We start from the raw sequence: 22067 nt of genomic DNA, 5'->3' as shown, positions 1-22067 counted from the left end.
TGTCTTCCTTATTTCATGTGCTGCTAGTCAGCTGGAAAGCACAGTGACCTGAGAGTAACGTGGTCATTCCAAACTCATGCTGATAAAACCTTTACGCTACTGCATCTTGCTGTCTCTCCCTTTCTATCTCTCCAAGCTGTTCTGATCCAATCTTGACTTCCTTTGAGGTAGGGCATTCTGTCATAATGCCCCACCCCCCTTAGAGAGTCAGAGAGAAATGATTTTGAGTTGTTTTTTTGTTGTGCTTTTGCCTGATAGCCTTGTCTCCAGAGCTTTTATCCCAGTGAGAAAGGGTATGACTCTATGGCCATAACCCAGGGGTCCCTTTGGACATTGCTCCTCTCAATTAGTATCTGCTATTGAAGGTGTAGCAGAAGAATTTTGAAATCCCAGAATATCAGTTTGGTCCTGTGGGCACTAAACCATCAAGTGTAGCCTAGAGCAATGTAAAGTCAGGACCTAGCAAATCTCAGTTGTTCTTTGCTCTCTACACCTTCTTGGCTACATGTATCCTGGCTGCACTGGGCAGTCAATCCACTTGGCATATTTGTAGTCCTCTGTTTGTTTGTGCTGCTAATGAATGTTTCTTGCTTATTCCTTACAGATCAGCATGGTGGATTTTATGGTGAATTTCTACAGCTGAGGGACAGCTGTCTGTGAATTTCCAGGCAATTGCCATGTATTCTGCTTCCTTCATGAGCTGCTCTGGATGTTGTGACCCTTTCTTTGATTTTACACTGCAGTCTCTACTTACTCCCTAAATTTGTCACCTCATGATCAGACTGTTGTCCTGAGTTGCATCTTAGAGCTACTTTGAAATGTAAAGTGAAGGATATTCTGACAACCACTCAGTATCTAGCTCTTCTGTCCCACCAGTAGCCTTTGACCAGAAACCTGCAAACTGCCTATTCATATCTGAGGAGATTCACTTGCGTTTTATAAAGATATAAATAGTTGAACACATGCTGAATAAAGAACTGTCTTTCTTTCTGTATGATCCTGGCATAACTGTGGTTAATGGAGGAACTCAGTGGCAGGCAATTTGATGGAACACAGCCCTCATCTGTTTCTCACCTTTTTAAAGGGCTGAGATTTACTTTGCATTTTTGTAGTAGATTCTAAAATGTTCCATGCTTACACTAGTTCATTCCTCTCTTTGAGAAACTCAAAGTACATGCTACAGTGGGGATCTAGAAAAGAACTTTGGATGCAATGGTTTGAGGACCACCATATCATGAACACACTAAGCTCCTGTCCTGCCCATGGTGCTAGATTTGTGTGCTGCCTGACAAGGTTGTTCAAGGCATAGCTTTAGCGAGTCAGACAAAAGCAGATTGTTTTTCAGTTTGGCACTTGGCCATCCTCGTTATGATAATGTCAGTATGTAAGCTCCTTGGGGCAGGGATTGTGGCTTTGCTTATGTCCTGAATCACTCTAAGATTGTGGCTAGCATTCTGTGAACCAAAGCTAATAAATCAAAGCCAATTTTTTCTCATGTACTTCAAAATCTGCTCCATTTTGGAATAAGAAAACCACGTACAGCTCACTGCAGGCTTTGTCAAATTATTCCTCCCCTTCACACTTGGACTCTTCTTCATTTTCCACACACTTAATACTCACCCAGCTCCTTTCTGTAACTGGCAGCTGATCCAATTACTCACTAGAGGTAAAAATACTGAAGTCTTAGAGTTCAAATGTGGAATGATATGCATAGTCACTTTGTCACTCAAATCATTTAAAAATAAAAAAAGAAAAAAAATCACACTAGTTAGCCATAATTAAGGGCAGAAAATAGAGCACACAGTTAATATCTTTGTGATTTGCCAGTACTGGGATGTCACAAGTACCAATCAGGAAACAAGAGCCATGTGGCTTCCCAGATAATGACACTGGCTTTTTACTTCCGGGGCTACAGTTCAAATCCAACTTAAGGTTTTAAATTAAATGAGACCCTTAACCTATGCCAGAACACACAATACCTCCAGGTCAGAGCTGAGGTTATTGGCAGGTCAGCGTGATGAAACTTGTATTCTGTTGTCTTCAACACACTTAATGGCATAAACGAAGGAATTAAGGTCTAAACCCTGCCACAAAGCCAAGAAGCCAGAAGTGTAAGGGCACCAGCACCCAGATACAGAGGCATGGAAATAGGAAAACCTAAATTATCAGAGGGCATGAATGTAGGCAGGGTTGGGTCAGTGCACTGTAGGTCTCGCTGCTGCTCTCTGCAGTGAGGCACTTCATGGTTATGGACTCATCTGCTGCTCACAGGCAGTAGCATCTCAAAGGCAGGCTAAATTTGGGGTCAGGCGAATGGTGTTGTGTTCTGCCTGAGCTGTTTTCTGGGCTCCTTGGTTTACTTTCCATTGCATTCAAAGTACAAAACTGTAGCCACTGTCAGATGTGGGATCCCAATGGCACCATCAGCATGTGCAGCTCTTGCCTGTGCAAAGTTGTGCCAAGAGAGAACTTCTTCTTATTGGAAAGGATCCCAGTCACATAGTAGGGATAATAATGAATACCTGATAATAATGACCCACTTTGAATTAGATGTAAAATTAGGATGTAGGCATCAGGTAGCTAACAGATACTCCTTTCTTGCACTGTTAGCATTTGACTGCTGTGTGTGTACCAGGCTTATAGGTATGCCTGCTTCCAGAATTGCATTTTTTGAGAATTCTGGTTCAGAATCTCAGCTAGGTTTTTGTTCAGGGTTTTATTCAGAGAGCAGTTTGCATTCATTCAGCAGAGCAAGCTTGTAAAACTGCACAGCAGTAGCAAAGGATCTACTACATTACCAAAAATGTAGGAACCTTGAAAGCCTCGAAGCTCCTCCAGCTCCCACCAGAGAGCTAGAGCTGAGAATCCCATATTACAAAAAGCAAGCGATAATTTAAAATCCGTATTTTGCCCAAAGAATTCCTTTGTTCAAGGTATGTAAATGTCTTCGCTTGCTTGTAAGTTATTTCATTTTTGGTAGTTCCTTAGCTCAGTAATCTGAGTTTGGGAACAGAGGAGTCTGAAAGGAGTGTTACTCTGAAACAAAACACCTGTCTTTCATTCAAGACTAAATTGACAAGCAACAATTTAGTTGTCTAAACTCAGAGCTTTCAGGATTTCAGACTACCTAAATGTCAAGATGCCTAGGTAGTGCTCAAAGGTGAGCGACAGTGTAGGCAAATATACATTGGAACTTCAATTATCCAAACCCTGATAACTCTCAGTTACCTGAAGTTTAAACCTGTCTTCCCTCACTCTTAGTTTCTACATTTTTCTGTAAAATCCCTTTGTACTCAATCACCTATGTCTTTGCCCAGCATAGTCTGTAAACTTTTAAGAGGAACTTAGTGTGTCTGCCAGATCACAGCATCAGCAACCCCTTTATGATGGAGCCTGTAATTATCCCTTCATATTACCTGTTACATTTGGATAGAAGTATTAAAATATTAAAATAAATAAGTCGTATTTTTCATCTTTGTTGTCTCCAGCTATATTCTGCATCTCCATAGGCATGGTATCACTGAGGCACCCTTCATCCTAATACAGGGTGTGTACGTGCATTGAAACACTATTCCTTAACGATTCTTTGTAGTGAGCTTGTGTCCTCTAATTAGCAGCCAGAGGATAGCATGGGCTTTGCTAGTTAGCAGAATTCACCATCAACAGGTCGAATTTCATGAACCAAAGTCTTCCGTTCATTGCTCTGCTGTAACACCTTTGACATTGACTGGTATCCAATTGACTGATATGCCTCAGTTTCCATAGTTTTGGAGCTTAAAAGCTGCCGAGATCCAAATAAAGACCCTCAGAGAAATTTTGCTTTACATATTCCTGACTTCAGCTCTTTTTTTCAATACATCCCAGTTACTTTTGAGGGAGTTTGTTGTGATTTGATTTCAGAGAGGTAGCAGTTCACATTCACAGATCCCTTCACTAGCTATAGAACTAAATAAAAAAAGTTTTGAGTAGCAGAAGAAAATGGCTGGAAGGAAAGTATGTGAGGCCTTTTCACCTCCTTTCGCACCTTTATATTTCCCAGCCTTATTTTCATCCCATTCCTGACTTACGTTTGCCACTTTAAGTTTCTCCCAGCGCTTCTAACATCTTCTGTTCTCCTGTCTGTGGCAAACAAGTGGTGAAAGGAGTCTCCTTTTCTCCTTGCTCTTCAGCAGCCATTTGCCTCTTGAACCTTCAGGCAAGGAATCTGAAAAAGAAGAAGAAGGATAGGAGATTTTTGTTTCATCTCCAACAGCAAGGGCTCTGGGGAAAAGAGCATCTGAATAAGCCACTATGATGGGCAGACCATTCTGCAAAATGAGAGGTGGCATACGCTAATCTTTGCCATGGTCCCTTTTCAGATAAATATTCATTAGTGGCACTGTGGGATAAAAGCTGCTGTACAAGTGTTGCCCAATCTACAGCAGAGGAGTTTTGGGCAGAGTGAGGCCCCTGAATAAACAGGCCCCCATGAGGAAGAACAAGGGAATTTCTGGCCGGGTTTGGCAATGTCTGCCTTCCCCTTAGCTGAAGGAAAAGAGCTTGAACCTACCAGAAAAAAACGGCTTAAAACATGGAGGATCTAGTATTGCACAGGAAAATAAAAACCTTTTCTCTATTGCAAGCAGAGTTGCACAACTGAACTAGAGGCAAAATGCAATCCAGTTTCATCTGTTGCTTGGACTGGGAATGGGAAGAAAAGAAAACTAAATGGAGATATTAAATTGTAAGTTTTGTTGGTGAAAAGAAATCTCCTAACAACAAACTAATATTGCAAATAAAATGTAGCAACAGAAGACAGATCAGACAGTGCCCATTTCAAAATGTACGAAGCTCTAGTGTCTTAGGTGTTCCATGGCGATCAAAAATTGAAATAAATTTAAGTTGCATTTTAATTGAATTACACAATGACATCAATTTAAACATTAGTAAACAGATGCAATTTGTGCAATGCTTTAAATTACATTTCTCACATATGCATTTAATTTAAATTTGTTGAGATGGTTATTTATGTTAATAAAATAATTAAAAGCAGTTATTTAAGAGTAACTGTGAAATAGCTGTGTAACTACCTATATTAATAGGACAGTTAGTTAAGGGATAATGTCTATTGCTTTACAGTGTAATTGCAATAAACAGCTGCTGAGTTTGATTAAGAGCTGAAGTGGAGCTAAAGTGTTTGAGCAATCTCAAAAGCTATTTGTTGTAAGTGTACTACAAAGAAATAGCGATTATTCCTATTATACAAAAAGCCATAGCATAAACATTAAAATATAACTACTTAGTAGGTTGTTTTTTTCTTGGGTTGTTCAAGTATCTCCCTGTGAGTAGTGGGGCTACAGAAGAAGAACTGGGGCTTTAGCGGAGAAGAGGCTTGGGAGGGGGCCAATAATTTTGTTGAACACAGTTTTGTTCATACCCAGAGTCACACCTGTGTAAGAGTACACCTAAGTGCTAGGAAGGGCACATTCTGTGCTTGTGAGATGTGTTTTATCGGGGGTGGCATAATTCAAAAATCTCTAACTGGATCCCTTTCAAATTTTATAGAAAAATTTCCACCTTGGACCTGGGTCTTGACCTAGGAATTCCTTCATCTTTTTGTTCGAGTATCAAAAGGGAGAGTTGAGCATATAGTAAAAATCCTTACTTAACTTTGTCTATGAAATGGCTGCTGCCACTCCATAACTCCATCATTAACACATGAAGCAGACACTTCCTGGTCCCCAAGCGTATCCTGCTTTATGGCACTGACACTTACCTAAACCACAGACTAGATCAAGTAAGCAAATAGGCACTACTTGTATTGCAGTTGTTATTTACAAACTCCCTAATCTCCTGCTTCTGGGCAACAGACTCGTAAGACATTGGCCTTTATAATTTCTGCTGTATTAGGGTCCCACAAGTTTTGTAGCAAGTCAGGAAAGAGTTGCTTAATTACTTCAAAGCTGGTTTATTTCACCTTTTATTTGAGAGCAAGTTTGAATGGGAAACTCACACATTGATTGAGGCACAAATGGGCATGAGTAGTCAACTGCCTTTTACTTCTCCTAGTTCATGCATCTCTGTGCCTGTATTAACAGTGAAAATCTCACAGAGACCAAAAGTGCTATGAAATGCTGCAAGCAAAATGTTACCAATCTTGCATATTTATGGCTTTGAACTAGATTGGCCAAGTCCTAGATGAAGAGTTTTGGGGTGTGGGGGGTAAGAACGTGTCCTGGGTATCCTGCCTCAGGTCCCGAGCTCCTTCTCACATTATTGGCACTTGAGAATCGCTCAAGCGAGTTCTCACTTTCAGCCAGACACAGACATCTGTGGGAAAGATGAGTGAATCTGTCGCTGCTGTGAACCAAGCTCAGGGATTATGTACTGAAGTCCATTTGATCAAAACACACCAATTCATTTGCATCAAGGTTATAGGGATTTCACACAAAAATGTAAAAAGTTCAAAAGGCAAAAAAAGGTGTTAGCAGTACAGTTACACTAGTTTCCTCCTTTTGCACAATCTGTCCTGAAAGAGATAATGTATCAGCTAACCAGTCATGTATAATGTTTTGAAAAAGCCAACAGGAAAAGGCGACTTGGCAAAGTCCAATGCACAGTGATTAATCCAAGTGTCAATTTGGTACTGATCTTCTGTGGAATGGTTTTGCTTCTGGTTTGTTAAGGATGTAGACATATGGGCAGCTCGGTACCAAGGGTGTGGCTGTACGCGCGTGTGCCTTCGCAGGTTGAGCAGATTCATGTCTGTGAGAGCACTGCTGCTGCAAGGCTCTTCCCAAATAATCTCTGTCAGCGGCTGAAATGGCATGCGGGACCTGCTCGGCTCTGACAGCTCCTACCTCGGGAGGGGCTTAGGCAATGGCAGAAAAGCCCACCCAGTGTACTCGCCTTGTTAAGCTTCTGGGGCTTGCAAGCCTTCCTAACTCTGCCCTGGGGAAAAACTGTGTAACAATGGATAAAAGTCTCGGGCCTCCCAGCTTAGTTACAAAGGATTCTCTTCACTCGTCCTCTTAGTGAGAAATCCAGTTGAATGCTTTTTGAAATCTTTCAAATATTAAAAATAAAATAAATCTTATTCCGTTCCCCAGCAAGATTCTTGACTGCAGTGCCATGTTGTTATACACTTCAGGTCCTTTTAAAAGTCAAAAGGACCCCTTTCAGTGATGTGGCTGCAGCCAGGTACACACAGAAAATTTTATTCAATCCTTTGTGTGCCTTCAGAAAGTTAAAGGGAAAACCCACGGAGTCCTGAGTATGAGATGATATAGTGAATATTAAAATAATATCAGTCACAATGCAAAAGGCTCACTGCTACTACCTAGCTTGACTGGGATCCATTTTGGAAAAGAGCTAGAGTAAGTTTATTTGTTTCAGGCAGAGAGGGAACTATTACTGTTTCACCTGGGCATATGAATCATTGTGGTTTGTTGCTCAGAACAGTCACTGCAGAAAATACTTGACAGATCAGTCATGAAAAGAACCAAACACTGTTTTCAGTTCCCTACAAACTGGTTTGCCTTCCATTTTCTCCTGTGCTGAAGTGTTATCTGCTCTCTTCCCTTAGTGCCAAAATCAGCCTAGAGATGCTCTACTCCCTCTTTGCACATGCTTTTCAACCCAGTGCCGACAAGATGCTTCAAGACACTTGGAGGTCATTTATAATCTGAAAGAGTTGTAAAAATGAAAGCTGTCCATGTGTGCCTTCATCAGGGGAATCATCAAGTGACTGTTACCTGTGGTCTTAGAAGTCAGTTTTCCTTGCATAGAAATCTTTGACCAAACATATTTTTGTCATTACTTTGTAAAGAAAATTTATTCATGAGAAGCTCTTGCAAGTAGCAAAGTGGTTTGTTCTCTCTGCCTTGCAGCCTCTCTCTCCTCTCCGAAGGACCTGTTGAATATTCAGCATCACTTGATTTTAAACCCTTTCTTTAAAGTCTTCGGTGCTTCTCAGTCATTTTAGAGATCATGTTGGTGTGTTCCTATACCACCTTGAGTTAGAGCACACAAGAACCTGAATTTCTTAACAGTATTTTTTTTGGCTAAAGTATATGTTTAGATTCATGTAAAAAACATCCAATTGTCTTGTTAGGTTTTTGTTGTTTTTTTGGTTTGGGGTTTGGATTTTTTTTGACATCTTGCTATCTCTGAATTTAGCTTTGGTTCATTAGTCAAGGAAATAAACAGCTACATCTCTTATTATTCACACTATCACAGAGTGTGTTCCAAGCCCATACATATCCTGCAGCTTGTTAAATAATTCTTTATCCTTTAAGAAATTTCCATTAATCTCTGACCAAGAAGAGCAAAAATCTGAATCATTTTTACAAGTATCTTTAATGGCTTCCATTAATTACGTGTCTTCATAGAAAAGCTACCCCTCTTAAACACAGCATCCTTTCATTCTTCAAGAGGATCTAATTTCTGAAATAACTGAAATTAAGGCACTGATGCTTTGTTTGGGCAAATTAAGCAGAAAAAATACATAGCTCAAGCAGAAGGTACAGGAATCATGTTCTATTAACTTGTCACTACCTCAGTATTATTAGCAAAATTTTGCAAGTAAACCCAGTGGACTACTGATGGCAAAATATTCCATGTGAGCTGGTCTGTGATTTTAGCTGCAGCCTGGGTGAAGATGAGAGATCTCCCTTGCTGTTCTTGGCTTTGCCCCGTGTCATTGGCTCATGTTTTATGGTGGCTGCGTTGTCAGCATGAATGGGGCTGTTACTGAAAAGCACGGCACACCCTTCCTGTCCCATCCCTCCCTCCTTGTGCCTGCCTGCCATGCTCTGGGGAGTGCTGTGTTTCCCTGTGCTCAGCAGCATCAGGGAGCATTTTTAGGGTCAGATGATGTTTTAGCCTGTTAGTTCTCTGATCAAATGCACATCTTCAAGTGAGCAAAAATGGTCCCATCAGGGCTAGGCAGGCAGGCAGGACCAGCCCTTTCAAGGGCAGCTCAGACTTCTGGCAGATTAAAGTGGCTGTAAAACCACAGCCAGGATCATTACGTTGTTCATTCCTTTTTTGTTGCTCTTTGTGAATTTAAGTATTAGCTTGCTACCTTAAAGCCACAATAAATGGCAACGTTCATTGCCCTGCCATCAGAGCTGCACTGGACAATATTTTCAAAACTCTTTCAAAAGTCATCTCCTGGGTGTTCATCTGTCTTCCTCTGAAGACACCAGAGGCCTTGAGTAACAGATAAAAATTTTCAAGGTCAAATGTGAAACAGAGGCCACCTCTAACACTTCATGGCCTCTTTAAACCCTTCCATAGACCATAGGTTGAGAAACACTGAAAAAGGAAGGATGATGCTGAAGCCTCTACTTCCAATGTTTTATTTCATGTCATGTAACCTTGCTCACTCTTGTGGAAAGCCAGAGGAGCTCCAGGAGGGGTTTAAAGAAGAGATCTTCCTTTCCTGTTCAGGTGAACAGTCATGAATTAGACTCTTGGGAGACCAAGGCAGTATAAATACATAAGGAAATCTTTTGATTACGCATAGTGTTAAAAGATGCTAAAAATATCTCTACTACAGTTAGTGCTGGATTTTTATGTGTTTACTTATTATCTTAATTTACCGTATTTTTTCCCCTTCACTGGGAAGTGAAGACTATCAATAGATAAGGGAGAAAATTCTGTGGTTTTGTATGCAGTATGAGTCCAGTACTTGGCCAAGACCCAGATCTATTGTGGCAAGAAAGTAATAAATGAACTAACTAGGGACCCAGACTCTCTGGCTAACATCCAAGAAACATTAAAAAATGTAGTACTGCACATAACAAGTAGGAAGATACATGCAAATGTTGATGCCTTATTGAAAACTGTTAACTTATTAATACATTGTATTTATAGGCATGTATTTGCATTTTAAAACTTGCTGTCTAAGTTCATGCCCTGAAATTACCTGCTGAACTATAAGCCTATAATAATATTTAGGGTAGTGCTACAATGACAAAGTAGTTCTGAAGAAAATGACTCTCCTGGATCCCTAGGGCTAGACTGTTTCTTTCAGGAGCATCAGCTCTGAGGTAGTGGCAGTGGTCCAGTTCAGCTCTCAGGTTTCTAAGCAATGGTCCCACTTTGTTTCTTCACCACGTCTTCTCCACCTACAAAGAAGCAAGTCATGCATATGACCCTTAGGATCTTGTCATATGGGTAGGAGGGTTCATTGTCTATAGGTTCATGTGGAAGAGAGGTGAGTCAAGAGCTTTGTGTGTACCCAGAAATCTCCTAAAGCCTTTTAGAATGGAGATCCTTAGAGCATTAGATACTAAGGATCATTGGCTAGTGTAAGATTTAGGATGACATTGATGCCAATGCCTAGAATCTTATTCCTGTGTGTCTTCTAATGTGTGCAAGATATGGCTCGTATTATCACATCCACGTTGCTTATGACTTCAAAGTCTGGAGCGCATTATAGTTTTTCATATAGGTCTGGTTTGTCATACGACTCTGGTAAGATAGAAATGGTGATTCAGTCACTCGTCTTGCAGTGAGTCAATCGTCTGAGCAAAGCATCTGTGATTACACATAGCTACTGGCTGGAAGAATAGGTGAGGAAAGATGCTCGAGTCCTTACTTCCGTGTGCATTTATATGTGAGCCAGCTGCAATGTGGTTCTCAGTTAATGTCATACAACTGGTAATGCAAACCCAAAATGTTTTTATTTTTGTTGCCAAAGGTGTCCTCTCTGTTTTCCATGTTGCTCTGAACGTTCGTAAGGGTCTCCTGTTGCACACTAAGCAGTGTGTGGAAAGTAGTTGCAATCACAAAAGTGCAAAGAAATATATAGACACAAACACACTGGAAAAGTAGGTAAGCTCCAGTTGAGACAGTTCATGTGGAGCACACAGTGCTGTCCAGTGCAACAGTAAAGGGATCTGAAATTATAGTTTCTTTCTACCACAGAAATAAGGAAAAAGGTTCAGTGATTGCACTTATATTCACAACCATAACTATCATCACTGACATTGACTAGAGGTGTGGAATCCTTGGAGTTTATGCTTTTACAGTAGTATTTTATCTCTTTTCCGCTAGAATTATTAGTTTTTTAGTTGGGAGTAGCTTAATGTTATGGCTAACATTTGAATGGTGGGATGTGGGTTTTGATTTTTTTACTTGACCTTACTGCCTGTTCGCATCTCGTTCATGCTCAGAGCTCTGTATGAGCTGGAGGACTAGTTTCATGGTTGTTGTTGTACAAAGCAAGCTTGCTCATACAGTGAGTTTTTCTAATCTCTAAACTCTAATTGTTGCATGCAAATTGTTTAATAAATAATGTTGGACGGAAAAAAAAAAGAATAGATATTAATTAAGAAAAGGATTTAGGCTGACTCAGTCTCATACATGAGACAAAAGGTTAAGTAAATGCCAAGGCCGCTATGCCTCTTCAAACAATGAATATTGGTTTTAGAATCATTAAAGTCTGCTTAGAAAACAAGAGTCATACTGGAGACTTGTATGCCAAAATAACCAAGGCCAGGGCTGTTTCTTTTCAATACAAAGCTAAATTATTCTCAAATAGAGGGCTAAATGTATGCAATTAACAGTGCTAGGTAGGACAACAGGGAATGGCACTTATAATATGAAGCCAAATTGAGATCAAGTTTTTCTTTGAATCTGATAACTTAGACGTTTAATATGCACAACCAAGCTCTGCAACAGAATTAGTGAAAAGAAGCATAATTAACTCCTTCACTGCTTGTCAGTGGAGACAGAATGATTAGCCTGCTGTTTACTGATTCCTGTCTTCTAAAGTTGCTGGATCTACAAAAACAAAGAGTGTCTTCCATGCATGGGCAAAGATTAAGATAGTTGTATAGTCTTTGTTAGAAAGTGGATTACCACATCATATTTTTAAAGAAAAATTCATCCTGGGAAAGGTTATTTTCTCAGGTTGGGGGGAGTTGAGCTTGGAACAAATGTGACCGTATGAGCTTAATTAAACAGAGTGTACTCTGTTTCTGTGTTGAAAAGCTTAAAAAGACTAGGCTGAAAGGCTCAATCATATATATTAAAAAATAAATAGGAGAAGATATTTTAAGGAAGTGGGTGACTCTCACCAATATGAAGGCAAAAGTCAAGGTGCTTATTAAAACTTCCCAGCACCTTCATGTGCAAAAAAAAATGCTCTGTACTAGACAAGACAGGTTACTTACGTCATTAACATGACCCATTTAGTATGAGTGTACCTGATAATAATAATATTTAATTCTCATCCAGTGATGTCAAAGAGGATGAATATATTTATTCCAAATTTACTGAAGGGAAGCGAGGCAAAAGATGATGAAGTGACTTAGATAAAGCACCTTAGTTGAGCAATGGCCAAATGGGTCTGAAGCTCAACTCTGGGGTCCTAGATAGCGCTAAACCATAAATCTCACAGAATTCAATTGGGAAGTCTCTAATGTCCAGTTTTGGACTGGGCAAGAAGCCCAGTCAAATTGTCCCAGTGTTACTGGGGCTAGTTTGACTCTGGAAAGTTGAAACCTGCAAAGTTAAAATGTATTTTTACTTATATATTTGTGTCTAAACTAAGCCTGGGCTTCCTTGCTCTGGGTGCTGCTTGAGCTTAAAGCAAAAGGTTATCATGTTCCATTATATGTACGTAACCCAGCCTTTTCACCTGTTGAGAAGGCTTTCAAAGCAGCGCATTTGGTTGCAGCATTGACTCCCACTGAAGTCAACAGCCACAGCCAAATAAATCCTTAGGTTTGAAAATGGTACATTTAAATAGTTCAAGTTTTGTTTCTAAGGCTGAAGTGCATTACAGCTCTCATTTAACTGAGTAAATACTATTATGCTGAAGTCCTTTGCATTGTCATCAACAAGAAGAGATAGCTTTGCTCTAGAGCTTGTTTCACTGAAGGGTCTGTCCTGGAATGTGTTGTATTTACATTTAATATTTGTGGCATGTCTAGATCTCCCTCTACAATTTCTGATGCTTGCTGCTTTCAAGAGCGTAAGAAACATATCTGGGGAATGGGCCCATCCAGGGACACATGCTCAAGCCCAATTCCAAGCCTTATACTTTCCTTTCAGGCTTTTTACCCTCTCCTACTAGGAAAGAGCAAAGATGCAGCCAAACACCAGTTTCTTGCTTTCCAATATTGAGCTCCTCTCTCGATGAGTGGTTTATTAGTCTGTGCTTAGGCTTAACCCTGTGTAAGAGATACACACCTGACTGTAGAAAGCTAACATATGGGATATTTAAACTGTCTATATTTATGTCATCTTCAGTAAGACCATTTGGAAAGAATCTGCATTTTCTACTTGTGAGTCTTTATCTTTTCCTTTCGAGATCAGGGCTCTGGGTGACTAAAGTTTGCTCTCTCCTACCCAGGTGGCCTGACTGCTGAGAGCGCAAGTGGACTCCAGCGATCTGAAGGTCTCTTAAATGAGGCCACCACAGTGGTCCCAGCTGCGTGCAGGATCTGAGCCGACTGAGGCCACCTAGGAACAGCTTCCCTCTGGCTGCAGTGGCCCGTTTCACCACTTGGTAAATATTTGATTTTGCAAATGTTTCACTTTCAGTTGTTTCACCATGAGTTCATGCCAAAAGGCCAGGTATGGCCTCACTGTATTTGCTAAAGGTCTGGCTCTGGCACTGTGGCATGGGAGGATCACCTGTCAACCTGAATGAGGTCAAACTGTCCCATTGCATTCCCTGTATGGGCAGTGCTGCCTTTACTGTTGGCTCTGGGACGACATGGCTAATACCATCAGAGAGAATCTCTAGGTTGCTTCATGTTATGGCAGAGTCATACTCATGATTTTATCCCTTATGGATTCATAGAATCACAGAATCACAGAATGACAGAATCACAGAATGGTAGGGACCTCTGTGGGTCATCTAGTCCAACCCTCCTGCCGAAGCAGGGTCACCTACAGCAGGCTGCACAGGACCTCGTCCAGGCAGGTCTTGAATATCTCCAGAGAAGGAGAATCCACAACCCCTCTTGGCAGCCTGTTCTAGTACTCCATCACCCTCAGAGTGAAGAAGTTCTTCCTCATGTTCAGGTGGAACTTCCTGTGCTTCAGTTTGTGCCCGTTGCCCCTTGTCCTGTCGCTGGGCACCACTGAAAAGAGTCTGGCCCTATCCTTCTGACAACCCCCCTTAGGATATTTGCAGGCATTTCTAAGGTCCCCTCTCAGCCTTCTCTTCCTCAGGCTAAACAAGCTGAGCTCCCTTAGCCTTTCCTCGTAGGAGAGAGACTCCAGTCACCTGTAGGTGCTGATTCACCTTAGCACTCTCTGTCTATCCTGACAGGCACTGTCTGTTTACTCATCCTTCCATCCATTGCAATTGTCCTTGTGGCAAAGCTATACGACCAACTTGGGGCAGGCAAAATGACCCAGACCCTTCCTCATGGTGTCACTAACCACAAAAGCAGATAGAATTAGAGTCCAAATTGCTATACAGGAGGTGAGATTGCTGAGTCTTGGGAGCAGCCTGGATGTTTCCTTCTGCAAAGTGCCTTTTCACATAGTGACACAGAGTGTCCTTGCCTTGTGCTTCTTCAGCAGTGATCCACAGCAGCAACCATCTAGGGGCTGTGCTGGCTGTGCGCTCGGTGGGTTTCTGTAGCCGTCTGTGGTCCTGGTGCCATAGTGATAGGGGTATCTGGGATATATATATCTGTAAAGATCCGTGTCTCATACCAGCAAAGGAATCCCTAAGATAGTAAAGGAGAAAGGAACTAAAGCTGTATTTGTGTGTGACTGCTCATAGAGGTATTACTATTAAGGCAGCTTCTGTTGTATTTTTGATACTAACATGCTTAATGTGGTGGTGGCTGTAAGTGCAGGCCAAGCTCAGCAAGCGCGGGTAATCACTGGCAGCCCTGAGCCACTGCTATGCCAGCTAGAGCTGGTCCCGCATTGATCTTACTGGCTGCTCCAATCCTCTCTTCCCTCCCTCCAGGCTGCTCCAGGCCTTTCTCTCAGCGCCTTCACAGCCAGCTCTGATCTGTGTTCCCTCGGGTCCCACCTGCTCCTCCAAGCTCCTGCCTCGCCACCCCACACAGCCACCAATGCTGCCACCACTCATCTATCCCCCACCACTGTGAGCCTCTGCAGCTCCGCTCTCCTGCCTCCCTGCCAGGTGCTACCTCTAACCTCACCGAGCACCCTCAGGGCCCTTTCTTTCATCTTTTACCTTTTCTTCCTTCGTCCTCCTGCTTCCCCAGATGAGCCCTGTCCTGCTTCCTCAGGCGTGACAACCATGACTGGCATCTCTCTCAACACAGCTACTCCTCCACCCCAGGTCCCCATTAGGCAAGATTCAGCCATCACATCTCACTAGAGTGCAGAGATGTTTGTGTTGAGCTTGGTCTTTCCTCAAGAGACCTCACCCAGTTTTGTAGCGTAACCTGTCCCATCAATCAGTGTATCTCCAAGTGCCAACAGGCTGGACAAGGGCTCAGCTCTGCTCCTTGCAACGTTTAATCCCCAGAGCCAAGTCGTCAGGACACCATAGACTATTGGGTTCCGCTCAGGCATAATTCCATCATTACCATTGATTTGTTCGCTCATGCTCCCCACAGTGCTTTTAATCAACTCTCCATCTTTGTGCCTTCACACCTTTACGCTTTTCATGATTGGCTCTGCTACCTTCTGCCTCTGCAATGAAATAGTACCATAGAAATCCTCCTGCCTCTTACATACATTAACAATTCCATTTCTTCTCTCTCTGGTCCAGTGAAGGGAAGTTCCTCTTGCACAAAGGCACCACTGTCTCTGCAAAGCACTCTGGGAAGCGCACAGGGAATAGCTTTTATTCATTACTCCTCAAAGTCCAGTACAATGAGTTATAATTAGTTACTGGCCTCTTCGGTTTACTCTACCTTCAAAGGCTCTTTTATAGTTTAAAAGTGAAGGGAGATGCTGACATTAATTCTGACTGTCTTTCCATAGCATTATACAGAGAAGATAAAATTAACATGCAGGTAAAGGGAGAAGTAACTCACTAGCCAAAAAAAAAAGTAGCAAATAGGGTCATCATCACATTCATTTCATGAAAGTAGTGAGAGAACTCATTAGCCTTTTTGTTCTGCTTTATTGCCATCATTTATCAGCAGCTGTATCACATGTCACAGCTACTATACTTTCAGGCATCCAGGGTGGGACCAAAGGACTCCCAGAGAATGCTGAGTTTCGATGCTGGGGTTGTGCCGCGTGATGCACTAGGCCCTATATTAATTGTGGCAGATAGAATTTTTTCCAATATACTCCTAAAGAGACACTCAATAAAAGCAATGCAGTGTGATTTACCAACTCAAATAAGCATGGACAAATAAAACCACATCATGGGCCTGTCCTTTTCCCTGCATTAGTTCGTTAGCACTTAAAGTATTGCAAGTTGTTTGAAAACAAAACTTACAAATGCGAACCCAGAAGTGAAAAAGCCAAACATTAGGCTAATCAGTCCACACCAACGTGCAGGCTGCTTTCAGTGAAAAACTTCATTTTAGTTATGTCTCAAGTGACGATGACCTGTTAATGCTTTAAAGAAGTCTGCTGCTTCTTTAAGCTGTGATTCTCCAAATCACTTTTGTGTACACATACACGATTCTCTACTACAAAGCAGAGTTTGGGGAATAGTTTTAGAAATCAGCTAGGAGCTCCTCTGTGAACCCAGTCCTTTAATTATCAGGTGATAATTGTCCATGTCTTGTATCAATGCAGAAATACGTGGCAAGGGAGAAAACTGCAGCCTTGTTCAAGCAGCTGAAGTTGCAGTTACTGGTTCAGGCTGGAGCTTTAAGAAAATATCTCATGTGTAAAAGTGGTGCACATCCGTTTTCCCATCTAAGAGGAGTGGAAACACTGTGTTTAAGTATTTTGAGCATCAGAGCAGGACATGCAGAGGCTGGTCCTGACCCTCTAGACTTGGGCAAGTCACTTAACCCTGTGACTCAACTGCTGGGAGCAACAGCGTTTGCCTTCCCCACAGGTAGATTGTGAGGATTATTTAATATTTGCAAAGTGCTTTGAAGATGAAAAGTAACATGTTAAGTACTGTAAAGTATTATTAATTGTGATAACAAACTGATAATTTTCGAGTATATGAGTCTTTCCTTAGCCTTTTCTAGCAAGACCTTTCATTGCAAACAGCTGAACAAGTAACACCACTACAGCCATTGTGCCTGATCCCATTTTCCAAAGCACAGGGGTTATGCTGATTGAGCAAGGCACCAAGTAAGTACAAAACACATACCATTTCACCTTTAAAATAAGCTACGCTATGTTTTAAAACATGGTATGACACAGTATACTTTTAATATACTGAGCTAATGTGTCTGGGATGATTCTAACAGTTAAATGTGTTAGAGTGCAGCAAAACAGCTTTGGAAAGATTCCAGCCCTTTGGGCTTGGAACATGTGCTTTGCTCTCTATCAGCTCCAAATGCATTCCCAAATTTTCTGCATTTCCCATGTGCCATGTTGATGGCTGCTAGCAGCAACTTCTCACCTGCCTGCTCCTACTTTGCTTGCCCAGCCATGCCACGGTGGCTTGCGTGATCACACACCACACAAACACTTGCTGTAAGAGGTTCACCAAACTTTAAGCCTCTTGTTGAAGCGTATGTTGTCTGCCCTGAACAGGGAGAAGTGCTTTGATTCTTAGCAATCTCCCTCTGTGTGCAGCCACGTGGAGGAAGGTCAAGGGCAAGAACTAGTGATGTGTAGAGTATAAGACTGGATATTGCCAGTAATGGCTTCTATCATTACCCATTTAGATTTTAAGCCAAGAAAATCAGGACCTAGTGTCAGCTGCAGTCAAGAGGAAGTCTGTCAACATACTTAATTTGAAACAAGAAACAGTTTTAGGCTTGTATGGCCCAGGTCTTTAAGGCCAGCTTTCTGGCATTATGAAAAATGTTTTTCCTCTGAAAACTTTGAGATCTAAGAATTTTGTCTGGAGTGTAAACAGTAGGACTTTCATGAAGAGTAAAATTTATTTCTTAGCTTGATAGGGTCAAGTAAGTAACTGGGATTAGCTAATGTTTCACAGAACCTGATGTTTTTGTGGCTAGGGAATCCCTTGAGGAGGGAAGATACCCACGTTTGATGAAAAGCTCCTAATAAAGTTAGATACTGCTTCTGAGCTTATCAAAGGAAAATGGAAAGTAATGAAAATTAAAAGTTCAGCTCTGGAATTTTGTAAAATCCTGTCAAGATAGCGATCTGGAATTCACTGTCCATGATTCTTTCCCTTTTTCGGCCCCATCTCTCCAGGTACACACAATTCTGCACACACAACCTCTGCTTCTTTCTGCAGTCATGTGACTTTAGTTATGTCTCATTTTCTCTCTCAGCAGCCCCACCTCTAAACCCCCCACCAAACCCCAAAAAAAAGAAACAAAAAAGAACAGCAATCAGGCACGAGTAACTTGCCAAATCCCAGATTTCTCTGATGAGTTGTTGCGGATGACAGGAGTCACCAGCAAAACAGAGGATAAGCTCCAAGATATCAAATAAAGCTGTCCTATTCCCTCGGTCTCCTTCTGAATTATTAAGTGAAGACTTGAGACATTTCTGAAAAAGCAGGACTTCTTCTATGGAAAGGAAAAGGCTTGTGACTTTGACAATTTGTTTGTGGTCAGAAAGCAAACTTAGAGGCCAGTGTTGTTCTTGACTTTTACATCAGCAGAAGAGGAGACAGTGAAAGGAAAGTATAAATAAGAAAGGATGCACTGAAGAAGGGGAAAGCACTTTCATCACTGCTTAAAAGATATATTTTTAACTGTTTGCCTCCCTCTTTGCAAGCAATGAACTCTTCACTCTATAAAAGACTGAAAATAAGAAAGATTTTCTGACTGTTTGTGCTGTGTCCGTTTTCTGTGTTCCTGGACTATTCTTTCTTTGTGCAACCTTTATTAGGAAACTTGCTTGCCAGAGACACCAAAAGAAATACTTTGCATTATTCTTTTCTTTTTTATGGGGCTGTCCCAAGATAACCTCTACCATACTTGATATTGGTTTCTAAAAGCAAACTGGCTAACTGAACAAATGGAGAGGGATACATAACGTCAAAATACAGGTGAGAGTGGTAATTTTATTGTTGTCTGATGTGCAACAGCGATATAAAATCTAGCTGTCCAAAACCTGGAATTTGATCCCTCTTTTTTTTTCATTGCTGATGCACCCAGATACCTGAAGCTCTAGCAAGGACACTGCTCGGGTTTTCTTTTTTCTTTTTCCCCTCCTTTTTTCCCCAGGTTGCTTTATTCTGTAATATCAGCAATAATCGCTGTGGTATTGTTGCCTAGGCATTCTTGAAGAGTCAGAAGTGGACTGTAATTGAAGAGTTCATTACCAAGATCAGTTGGATCCTTGATTACAGTGGCAAGGTGAAATATATATCCTCACCAAAAAGCAACTGCTAAACCTTTGGAGAAGTCACCCACTTTTCACTCTTTTTCATTAGGACCCCGACAAGCTTGTCAGCAAAATTAAAGGTATGTCATTCACATTGTGCATGCATTGCAAAGGACTATAAACCTGCCAACCTCTCTGATGAAATAAAAGGGTTTTATTTATGATTCATGTAGGAATATGAGGTTATTTTTATTCTGTCAGTACACTAATAATCAGAGAAGAGCTCAGGAAATGAGAAGGCAAACTGACAGGGAAGGCTCTGATAAAGGGGAATCCTCTAGGGTATTTTGCCCACTTTGTAATCTTCTGCTTTTTAGTGCGAGGTTGTAAGCATGGCATAGCATGATCTTGCAACTAGCTTGGCTCACAGGAACAAAGAGAGTAACTACCTAGCTGGACTTGAGGTATAATTCCATAAGAAAAAGAAAATACTTTCACCAGAGAAGTCTGCATTGCTGCAGTGATGTGAATGGAAACTTCCAATCTGATCTTCCAAGAGCGTAGTGAGTTGTAAAGATACCCTTCTTTCCTGCTTGCTTTCCTACTGGGCAACATAATCAACCTTAACAACAAAAAAAGAGACAGTAAACCTCATACAGAGCCATTGCAAATTTGTTACCTATTTGTTTTACACTAATTTTTACAGGACCCAAAGCAGGGCATTTTTCAAGTGCTCCCAGTCTTGCTCAACATGAGATATGGAAGTACAGAAAAGGGAGGATGGGGAAGTGGTTCCCTTCACGGTCCCTGGTCAACATTTACACTAGCAGAGTAGCTAGGTAGCAGGCTACATTTCAAAATGTGTTTTCCCCTAGATGTTTCAAATGTCTTGGCAGTTTGAAGCTGCTTTAGTTGTGTCCCAGCTCGGCAAAGCTTCTGGAAGTGCATTTTGTGCTTCTTGGCGCAAACTGTCATTCATACTATAAGCACAACCATGATTACAGAAACACTCCTTGTGAGTAAAACGGTATCACTGTATTAGCTGGCTGGCCTTAAGTACGGTAGTTTGCTGAACAGTGGTGTGCTGGCAGGAAAACACAGCCTAGCAAAATATATGCAGGATGAAGTGAAACAAAGTTCACTGGAGGAAGGAAAATAATACTAATCCTTCATTCAATAAGCAGTGAGTTAAGTACATTTTGCATGTTGAAGAAATGTAAAAGCAAAGGGAAGAAAGCACACATATAAAGGTGGTGTGGGGGCATTTAGGTATTAATACTACCAGGAGTTATACCCAAGCTGCTAATACAGAATGTGGCCCCTGGTTTAAGGTTCCACTGAGTTTCAGGGTATTTGAATTCCCTCTAACCAGAGAATCCCCTTGAAGTGAGGGATGATACTAACATTTTCATGGATTGTTTAAATCATTTAATAGACCTGCAGAGGATAATAACTGGTGTTTGAGATGGGATTATACTCATTCTTCAGTGCTGCAATCTCTGCAGTAATTTTCCATATTCGGATTTGCACCTCACAAAGGTTTGAAGAGTTTGGATTTGGTTACATAGGGCTGGCTGTGTAAAATGAGTCATGATCCAGGTATCAGAGATACACTGAGCAGATATAGCCTAGTTGCTGGACTTAAAGATAGTCTCTGTGGTTGTTTTGGGATACTCCAGAGTAACACCTTCCAGACTCTTGTTGCTTGTCCTGTACCATCCTACTGATGCTAAGATTAGGTGTAATTCTTAAGGCATGTGTTCCTTTTGATGGAAAACATTAATCACAGAGGGACTCAGATAAACATAGAGACTGATTCCACTGCTGCCTACAATGTTTTACCTGTTCCTTTTCTTAGCCTCATGGTGCTTTCTGGGTAGTCGCTTGCTTTTCCAATGCATAGAGATGGAATCTGTCTTTCTTCTTGTTAGTGTGGGGTTTTTCTTTGTTTTCGAACAGCTCCAGCAAAAGGATTTATAACAATTTGAAACTCTTAATGGCAAAATCTGCTGCCATTAGCAAAGGAGCTTCAGGACAGAGGCAGTACTTGAAAGTATTTTCAGTGACTTCTTGAAAATTGGTTAGATGTCAAGGGCTGGAAGCAGCAGGATTCTGCTGTTTGCAGAACACTTGGTGCTCGGCCTTTCTGAGAAGCTAGCGAACTGGCAGGAGATGACTGGGTTTCTGACTAATGTATAATGTTGAAAGGACACAGAGTAGCCTCAAGGTGTTGCTGTCCCTTTAAAAAACTCCCGTCTTCTGTTGACTCAGTGATTTACAATAAAGCATAATTTCATTTCTCTCAGCCAATTACAAAACTGCTCCCTTCCAAACTCTTGATCTTTTCACACAGCCAAAGGCATCGCTAGCAAATCAGACCCAAGATTTAGGAGGTTGCAATACTGCAATATTCCCACAGCAGCCAGGTACTTCTCCTTGTACCTCTCAAGCCTGCCATTGTACTGGGAAGTAAAGCGGGTAACTACTTCATCAGTTTGAGATTTTATTCTCGTGAAGCACAGAGGTTCATTATACTTACTTTATCAGCAGTAAGGTTTACTGCTGAATCCATGAGAGATATTCATGTGAAACATGAGCAGAGAGAGGCATTGCGTCTTTTCATTAATAAGCCCTCTTCTGGGATCTGGCATTAGTGAGATTCAGCGGATCATAGAGCACAGGGGTATCATTTTTACATGATTACTCTAAATTCTTAAACCAGAGGCTTAAGAGAGAGG

Source organism: Opisthocomus hoazin, chromosome 2 (assembly GCF_030867145.1).
Source record: "Opisthocomus hoazin isolate bOpiHoa1 chromosome 2, bOpiHoa1.hap1, whole genome shotgun sequence".
In the NCBI taxonomy this organism is placed as follows: Eukaryota; Metazoa; Chordata; class Aves; order Opisthocomiformes; family Opisthocomidae; genus Opisthocomus; species Opisthocomus hoazin.
The sequence above is the reverse complement of the archived record's forward strand: the minus strand, read 5'-3'. Positions refer to the sequence as shown.